Below are 10675 nucleotides of genomic sequence, written 5' to 3'. Positions count from 1 at the left end.
AGAAACTCGGTCCAACTCTGAAAAACTAAGTCAAATTAGTCAAACTCGACAATTGTGATAATTTGTTAATAGAAACTATAATTGTTATTGATATTCATCTATTTTGTTATAAAATTTAATAAACTGTAATGTCCCAAAATTCAAGACTAAAAATTTCTTTTAATAAAACATTATTTAAAGTAAGATCATCAATTCCAAACATAATCAGGGTATTAATTTCCAAAATACATATACGTTATCAGAGTAAAACATTCCCAGGCTGACTAATATATGGTGTGTGCCATGCGATCATTCCGAGCTCCTTCATCCGCTACCGGAAGTACCTGAAACCAAAACTGAAAACCGTAAGCACGAAGCTTAGTGAGTTCCCCCATCATACCATACAATCATATATCATACATACTACCGGGCAATTCTGGGGTGCCCGACCTACCCGGTACGGCCATTCTGGGGTGCCGACCTACCCGTGTCAACCCATTCTGGGGTGCTGACTACCCATGTCAAGCCATTCTGGGGTGCTGACTACCCTTTGGTTCTAACGACCGAACCTCGGGGACTATTTCACCCCATACTACTACTACTATCACATATTATAACGTAACAGAGTATCAGACATATCTGGGGTGTCTGAACTACCCTTCGACCCTAACAACCGAACTTGGGGACTGCTCCCCTCCTACTACCTCTAACTCATATAACAGATCATGCTATCATGTAAACATATCATCACATACTGTAAGACGTAACTGGGGTGTCTGACTACCCTCCGGTCCTAACAACCGAACTCTACTGATGAGTCATGGAACCCCGTCCATGCTCCTACTGATAGTGAGATACGGGCCCAGCCCACACTCACTCTTTCCCTAACTTGGGCCTCGCCCCTGATCTGCTGCTAATGAGATATGGAACACCATCCACACTTTGCTATTCGTGAGATACGGGACCTCGCCCCCACACACCTCCCTACCCGACACATACAAGTATCACACAAATAATAAGTATAAACTTTCACATAAACCAATCCTTGGGCACCCGCCCGCTATCATTGGACCTTGTCCCGAATATCATACTAGCATACTGTGCCTAGGGCTAACCCCCGAGTCTTCTACTCATAACTACATGGTTTGGCATTGTGGTCGTAGACCCATTCACACAAAAGGGAAACTCACCTGCACTGGCTGAACTCGCTGATGATCTCACTAGCTGCTGTCCGACAACTCTCTGAACTCCTGCTCCACTAGCTCCCCGAGCTACCAATATCAATGCAACACTTAGTCTAACTGACCCCCGACAGTCAACCAAGTCAACTCTGGTCAAAGTCAAAGTCCTGGTCCAAGTCAACCTTCTAGGTCAACCCTACTCGCCTAGTCACCCTATTGACTCGCCGAGTTCATATGTTTAGAGTCCTATTCGCGACTCGACTCGACTCGCCGAGTCAGTCCATGACTCGCCGAGTCTTCCGATTTCCGATTCCTGACCTGTCTAACTCACCGAGTGTCCATCCGACTCACTGATTCGAGTCTTAACTCGAAGGGTTTGGGGGGTTTCGCGACCTGACTCATCGAGTCCAAGAACAGACTCGCCGAGTCCAAGACAACCTTCAACAGACTCGCCGAGTTGTTCATCCAACTCCCCGAGTTCCTGCTCAACTTCATCTGACTCGACGATCTATTCGTCCCACTCATCGAGTTCCTCCTAATCTTCATGCTACTCGCCGAGTCCACTCAAAGGACTCACCGAGTCCATTGATATCTACATACATGCAGAGGACATTTGAGTCATGCATGGACTCCAAACTGTAGATCTACCCTTCCCAAGCCTATTCCTCATGTAAAGTTGCAAACTTTACGTGTAGAGAAGGAGATCTAGGAAAAATACACCATAAACTAGGGTTTAAGGCAAAGAGGCTCCATAATCAACTCAAGGGCATATACTTTATGCTTCTCAAAACCATAATATGCTTAGATCTGGAGTAGCAACTCCAGATCCGGCTTCCAACTCAAATGGGTGACTAACCATGGCTTAAAAAGTCCCAAATCTCGCAACCATAGAAGATCGAAAGGAAGGAAACGACTCAATACCTTCAATATCTCAGAAAGGTTCCACAACTCCAAATCTAAAGCCAATCCTTGAAGCTTCAATGATTCCCCTCTTTCTTCTTCCTTCAAATCACCCAAAAAAATGGCTTAGAAGCTTGAATGCACAACAATGGAGGCTTAGGGTTCGGTTCCTGGGAGAGAGAGGCAGCAAAAGAGCCCTAGGGAAGAGAATGAGACGCTTAAATAGGCTCCAAGTCCCGGATTTAGGGTTTTCCTCATACAGACCAGACTCGCCGAGTCTCCTTGGCCGACTCGCCGAGTCGGCCACTACTCCTCGACCCGGATCCCGCTTGGACTCGCCGAGTTCATCCTTGGACTCGCCGAGTCGTCCCCTAAACTTAGGGTTTCCTTTCCTTTCTTGGCCTTCAAAACTTTGGGTGTTACAACTCTCCCGCACTTAAACTAAACTTCGTCCTCGAAGTTTGCTATGGCCCACCGCCTGCGATCTGCCTCCAATATCCCACCAATTATTCCAACACCTGCTGCCTACCTTCGCTGGCCTTCCGCTCGGTCATTCCGACTAACACTAATCCTTGCGAATAATAGACTCGGGTCACCATGACCCTGAACATCCTTGAAACACAACTTACTCACCGACAATCCTTCTGGTACTCACCGAGTACTGCACTGAACCTATAAGGGCTCACCCCTTCTTTCCTTGCGCGATTTCCTTTCCTTCCCAAGGCAAATCTCCATAACCAACTATTTCCTCTGTCACTGTGAAGGTCCTATCCTTCACCAACTCCATCACCCCCGCTATTTCCAGCACGGGTCATCGCCGTCAGTAACCACTGATACTCCTCTCTGTCAAAATTTGGTGCCGAGCACCCCTCGATTCAACTAACTGAATTCCACCATACACTGCTTACTCGCGGTACTACTGACCGAAAATTCTGCTATTCCTTGTCTGCCTTCCGGATGAACTGAGACCACCCTGGTCCCTACCAACCTATCAATGTCTGGATTACCGGCTCCCACCGGTAGCTAGTCCCATCACCACCACTAGTTGCTCCCAGCGGCTTCCGAAGAAACTTCGACCACCTATAACTGCTCAATTTATTCTGACATTCAGGCACTACAAACCTGGGATCCCCAATCCCCTAACTTGACACTAAGGTCCCCACCAAGTCCCACCTGCACTGCTAAAACTCACGTGCCTCGCCCACGGGTCCCACCCGCCTCTATCCTGGAGCGGCCTCTCCCAAGGTCTCACCTCTCTAGGGCTATACAGGCAACTCCCTATCATTCTCATCCACTACCCATCCCTGATCCCTGACTGATCACTAGGAGACAAGGGCCTCGCCCCAACTCCGCTAACGATGCTACTAAGGAATGCTACGGCTTACCCGTAGCCTCACATCACCATCCATTACTGACTGCTAGTGAATGCTACGGCTGCCCCGTAGTCTTACATCACTTTCCACCACTGACTGCTAGTGAAGGCTACGGCTTCCCCATAGTCTTACATCACTTTCTACCACATACTGCTAATACGGAGGCACCCATGTGTCATTAGCTCTCAAGATCCTCATTCCGAGTCCCTCGAGTCCTACAGGCGATCCATCAATTTGAATTCCCAACCACATACTAACCATTACCATCACACGCACTAGCTGATGGGGGAGTTTCTCAAACTCCCAACCCTGAAATCCTCGATCCATCAAACGCTAAACCATTTCTTTTCCTTCTCGGAGGTTGCGCGCTCATTATGGGTCTGCATGCTCCTACCTTTGCACACTTGGAGGGTTCTCCCCCACTTCGATCCTGCCTACCCCTTGTTGCTCAAAACTCAAAAGAAATCCCAATCCTTGCTACCATTCCATAATCAATCTGCTGAAGGACCCAAGCTTACCATAGCTAGGGATCTAACCAATCCATCTCTAACACTATACAACTCCGATCTAGCGAGACATACCAAATCCCTCCCAAGCATGCTACAGTTACTGCATCCTATGAAACTTTCTCCAATAAGGCACATCCCCTCACTACCATTCGAATATCCAAGGTATGCAGATGGCATATAACTCGATCACACTCAACCGCTCAAAATAAAATACTCATATCGATACTGATGCAGAACCATAACAATATAATCATGCACGAATAAAAGGACTGAAAACGGAGATCGCATACCTGCAACGTTTGGTGCTGCTTGTGTCTCCAAGGTAGTCATCTGAAAAGCCCTGTCTCCTACCGTAGGCGCCTCTGCACGGCCCTGCCGACCGTCCGTGGTCCTTAAGGTTGCAGGGGCAGGTGCCATCACCCATCCTGCTGAAAACAAACTGGGGCATTGGGCCTTCTTGTGGCCCCACTGATTGCAGTGAAAACATAACAAGTCTGATCCCTGTGAGGTGGTAACAGTACAATCCCTGCTGAAATGACCAGTCTGACCGCACTTGAAACAACCAGACTCACCACCGCTACCACTCATGCACGCGCTCCCGTGCGCCCTGCCACACTTCCCGCACCGACTGCGGTCCTGATAATCCCTCGACCTCGAATCCGATCCCTTGGGCCTTTTGCCCGAACCTGCCGCTACCTGAACCTCATCCGGCTTCCTCTTCCGGATCTGCTCCAAATCAATTTCCCTCTCTCTAGCCCGAGAAATCATATCTTCCAGTGTCTTACAGCTGGATCTGCTCACGAACTCCCTGATGTCATCCCTCAACATCTCATGGTATCGGGCCTTCTTCATCTCCTCATCTGCGACATACTGTGGTGCAAGAAGAGCCCTCTCCCTGAACATGGCGGTAATCTCCGCCACAGTCTCAGTGGTCTGCGTCAAATCCTGAAACTCCTGTGCCAACTGCTGCACCTCAATAATCGGCAAAAACTCCGCCCTGAACCTGGCCGAGAAATTGCTCCAAGTCATCGCGTCCAACGCGACACCATTCCCCTAAAGCATGACCAATCTCCTCCCACCGACCCTCGCTCTGTCCTTCAGAAGATAGGAAATGAGTCTGACCTTGTCCCCCTTAGGACACCGGCTCATACGGAATGCGTTGGCAACATCAGCCAACCATCTGCTGCTAGCGATGGGTTCCCTAGCCCCATGATAATCTGGTGCCCCGCAAGCCCTGAACTCTCGAAATGTCAAGGTACGCGCTCCCATCAATGACATCATCTCGGTACGGAAGGCTCCCAGCCACTCATCCAAAATCTCCAATATACCCTCCTTGACCGTGCCAAAGATCACAGGAGTCTGATCTAGAATACTACGTGTAACCTCAGCTGATATCAACTCCCCCATTCGCTCCTCGAGCTACTTGGTCCCTGAACCCGAGCCTGATCCCTCTCCGGCGCCTGATCCGCCCGCTGGTCTCTCTCGCAATGTTACCATACTGGAAATATAATGCATCCACTATCAGAATACTCATCACTGCTGCGGGACCAAACACACACTCTACTAGGTTCCCGGTCTTGTCTCGGCCTTTCCCGAATCGAGTACGGATCCTCTGCTTTCAGTAGTACGGGCCCATACTACCTTCCACATCTATCCGTACTCTCCTCAGGAATTGCTTTGACTCCACGAGGTCCCTTATCCACTACTACTGTTCCCAGCACTATCTCATCCTAGGCTTACCCTAGGGAAACCTCTGACTCAACTCAAACCAGTCCTCGGCTGCTGAAGGCCTCCTTGTAATGCCAATTAGCCATCAACTGAATACCATCACATGTGACGAGGCTCAAATAATCCTTCGAGTAAAAGACTCGTCCCTACAACGGTTAGACTCAAACAAGAGCTGCGAAATAGGGCCAAACCCAGCACTCTGAGATTATCCAACCCTGATCACATATGGTGTGACGTATCCACCTAAGGGCTAACTCTCATCACTCGGAATCCCATAATGCACAAAGCAAACAACATTCAGACAAAGGGAAAATCTAACCATAACATACACAAGCGATCATGATCTCATAGCAAGAATCTGCACTAGCATGCAACACAAACTCATAAACCCAGGCATAACCTAAACAGGCTATCCCACTACTGTCTAATCAGCACTATCATGCAGCTCAAAGCACATATAACAGGCACATAAGGCATCCTCCCTAGATCCTTAGTCCTAATCTAGCATGTTGTTCTACTAACTGATAAACATATCATAAACTTGTATGGGTATTTTGGGGTACTTACTTGAGCTCGGCTGATTGCATGCACCACACCCTTTTCCTCTTTTCAAAATTCTTTCCCATATGAATTCTTTTTGCTTTTCTAAAACCGTTTTCTTTCTCAAAACTCTCTTTTTACAAAGTTGTCTTTTTTTTTTTGAAAACTTCTATACCGATTCCTCAGTTTGAGTTCAGACATACCCGAGAGCATGTCCGAATCCCTCAAACCAAGGCTCTGATACCAACTTGTAACGTCCCAAAATTCAAGACTAAAAATTTCTTTTAATAAAACATTACTTAAAGTAAGATCATCAATTCCAAACATAATCAGGGTATTAATTTCCAAAATACATATACGTTATCAGAGTAAAACATTCCCAGGCTGACTAATATATGGTGTGTGCCATGCGATCATCCTGAGCTCCTTCATCCGCTACCGGAAGTACCTGAAACCAAAACTGAAAACCGTAAGCACGAAGCTTAGTGAGTTCCCCCATCATACCATACAATCATATATCATACATACTGCCAGGCAATTCTGGGGTGCCCGACCTACCCGGTACGGCCATTCTGGGGTGCCGACCTACCCGTGTCAACCCATTCTGGGGTGCTGACTACCCATGTCAAGCCATTCTGGGGTGCTGACTACCCTTCAGTCCTAACGACCGAACCTCAGGGACTATTTCACCCCATACTACTACTATTATCACATATTATAACGTAACAGAGTATCAGACATATCCGGGGTGTCTGAACTACCCTTCGCCCTAACAACCGAACTTGGGGACTGCTCCCCTCCTACTACCTCTAACTCATATAACAGATCATGCTATCATGTAAACATATCATCACATACTGTCAGACGTAACTAGGGTGTCTGACTACCCTCCGGTCCTAACAACCGAACTCTATTGATGAGTCATGGAACCCCGTCCATGCTCCTACTGATAGTGAGATACGGGCCCAACCCACACTCACTCTTTCCCTAACTTGGGCCTTGCCCTTGATCTGCTGCTAATGAGATGTGGAACACCATCCACACTCTGCTATTCGTGAGATACGGGACCTCGCCCCCACACACTTCCCTACCCGACACATACAAGTATCACACAGATAACAAGTATAAACTTTCACATAAACCAATCCTTGGGCACCCGCCCGCTATCATTGGACCTTGTCCCGAATATCATACTAGCATACTGTGCCTAGGGCTAACCCCCGGGTCTTCTACTCATAACTACATGGGTTGGCATTGTGGCCGTAGACCCATTAACACAAAAGGGAAACTCACTTGCACTGGCTGAACTCGCTGATGATCCCACTAGCTGCTGTCCGAAAACTCTCTGAACTCCTGCTCCACTAGCTCCCCGAGCTACCAATATCAATGCAACACTTAGTCTAACTGACCCCCGACAGTCAACCAAGTCAACTCTGGTCAAAGTCAAAGTCCTGGTCCAAGTCAACCTTCCAGGTCAACCCTACTCGCCGAGTCACCCTATTGACTCGCCGAGTTCATATGTTTAGAGTCCTATTCGCGACTCGACTCGACTCGCCGAGTCAGTCCATGACTCGCCGAGTCTTCCGATTTCCGAGTCCTGACCTGTCCAACTCACCGAGTCTCCATCCGACTCACTGATTCGAGTCTTAACTCGAAGGGTTTGGGGGGTTTCGCGACCTGACTCGCCGAGTCCAAGAATAGACTCACCGAGTCCAAGACAACTTTCAACAGACTCGCCGAGTTGTTCATCTAACTCGCCGAGTTCCTGCCCAACTTCATCTAACTCGACGAGCTGTTCATCCCACTCGTCGAGTTCCTCCTAATCTTCATGCTACTCGCCGAGTCCACTCAAAGGACTCACAGAGTCCATTCATATCTACATACATGCAGAGGACGTTTGGGTCATGCATGGACTCCAAACTGTAGATCTACCCTTCCCAAGCCTATTCCTCACGTAAAGTTGCAAACTTTACGTGTAGAGAAGGAGATCTAGGCAAAATACACCATAAACTAGGGTTTAAGGCAAAGAGGCTCCATAATCAACTCAAGGGCATATACTTTATGCTTCTCAAGACCATAATATGCTTAGATATGGAGTAGCAACTCCAAATCCGACTTCCAACTCAAATGGGTGACTAACCATGGCTTAAAAAGTCCCAAATCTCGCAACCATAGAAGATCCAAAGGAAGGAAACGACTCAATACCTTCAATATCTCAGAAAGGTTCCACAACTCCAAATCTAAAGTCAATCCTTGAAGCTTCAATGATTCCCCTCTTTCTTCTTCCTTCAAATCACCCAAAAAATGGCTTAGAAGCTTGAATGCACAATAATGGAGGCTTAGGGTTCGGTTCCTGGGAGAGAGAGGCAACCAAGGAGCCCTAGGGAAGAGAATGAGACGCTTAAATAGGCTCCATGTCCCGAATTTAGGGTTTTCCTCGTACAGACCAGACTCGCCGAGTCGACCACTTACTCCTCGACCCGGATCCCGCTTGGACTCGCCGAGTTCATCCTTGGACTCGCCGAGTCGTCCCCTAAACTTAGGGTTTCCTTTCCTTTCTTGGCCTTCAAAACTTTGGGTGTTACATAAACATCTGATATTTGTTATATATAATTTCTTAAAATTTATTTTTTATAATTTACTCAATCAGAATACTCCCTTAGTACTCTCCACCTAGATCGATGACTCTTTACTCGTTATTCCACCAAACTGGAAACACCTTACGACTTCTGCAACATATATATATATATATATATATATATATATATATATATATATATATATATATATATATAGAGAGAGAAAGAGAGAGAGAGAGAGGGAGGGAGAGAGAGAGAGAGAGAGAGAGACTAAATATCCTCTGACATTTCCTACCTATTTAAGATGATGACATATATATATATATATATATATATATATATATATATATATATAATATCTCAATCAAATTTAAATTAAAGTGAATGACAATTGTCACCATCCTCCTTCAATTAGAACTTTTTTGCCACATGGCATGCTCTCCTTCAATTTGATAAATGTCAATTTTTGGTAATTTTGAATTATTATTTTTTTTCACAAGTCATTTTATGTGTTTTCCTATTTTATTAAATTTCATATAATATTTTAATATAATAATTGCAATAAATATAATAATAAATGGATGTCAATTTCATTAATTAGTTTACCTTCTAATTTCAAAAAAATTAAATTAAAGTTTATTAGTTTCTTTTGTTTATTTATTTAAATGAATTGTTTAAATATAAAAGATAAAAAAATTTCAATTTTAATGATTCATTATTTTTTTTATTTTTTTTTATAAATTTAAAGTTGTCAATTATTTAAAAAATCATATTTAACTTTTTTTAAATTAACCAATGTGATACATGGATATCACAACTAGTTTAAAATAAAAATGAAGATATTATGAATAAAAAAGTAAGGATATTTAAATTTTCATATATAATAATAATAATAATAATAATAATAATAATAACATTTTTTTAAATTAAAGGGATGAAAACAAAAAATAATATATACGTAAATGACCATAAATGTGATGTTAATGGTATATGATGGTTTATTAACTTATTCATCAATTTGAACTTTTGTAAATTGAAAGGGAGGAAAACAAAAATGAAAATATAAGTAAAGGACTAATAATGTATTTTACGGTTATAATGTTTCTTTGTATGTAATAATTATGTCAGTAAATTGACTTTAGTTTTATAGAGGTGTCATTAGCAACACCCTTATTTCACTTATTTATTTAAGCTGAAATGCTAGCTGTTAACAGGAAAGTTAGCTGATAGTTGAAAAGTTAGCTGTTAAATAAAAAGTTAACTGATAAAAAATAACGTTTGGTAAAACTAGTTGAAAAACTAGCTGAAATATATAAAATTACATAAAATGACACTTAAAAGTAGGGGTGAGCAAAAACCGCACCGCAACTAAAATTAACCGCAAAAACCGCAACCGATAAACCGCAACCGCAATAAAAACCGATGGTGAGGTTTTTTGTTTTTCAAAAACCGCAAATTTGCGGTGCGGTGCGGTTATTAGTTTTCAAAAACCGCAAAAAAACCGCACCGCACCGCATATATTATATACAACTTTTTTTATTAATTATTAATATATTAAATATTAAAAATAAGACAAGTTTCATGAATGGAAGATGAATAAAATACTAGAAGACAAAATTGTTGGTTTTTTGTTATTTTTAACTTTGAATATTAGTGAAATTAGACAAATTTAAGAAATTTATTGTTAATTACTATTGATTTGACGTTTTTAAGATATTAATTGTTTGTGATTTAAGTTAATTGTGTTATGCCTTATAGTTTTTTTATCATTACAAATAATATGTTTGAACTCTTAAAACGATTTGAGCTCTAAACTATGGTTAAAAACCACACAAAATAACCGCACTAAATCCATGCGGTTAATAACCGCAACACAAAAAAAACAA

The sequence above is a fragment of the Lactuca serriola genome, chromosome 8, assembly GCF_051521515.1.
Source record: "Lactuca serriola cultivar US96UC23 chromosome 8, Lser_US96UC23_V15, whole genome shotgun sequence".
NCBI classification, from domain to species: domain Eukaryota; kingdom Viridiplantae; phylum Streptophyta; class Magnoliopsida; order Asterales; family Asteraceae; genus Lactuca; species Lactuca serriola.
The sequence above is the reverse complement of the archived record's forward strand: the minus strand, read 5'-3'. Positions refer to the sequence as shown.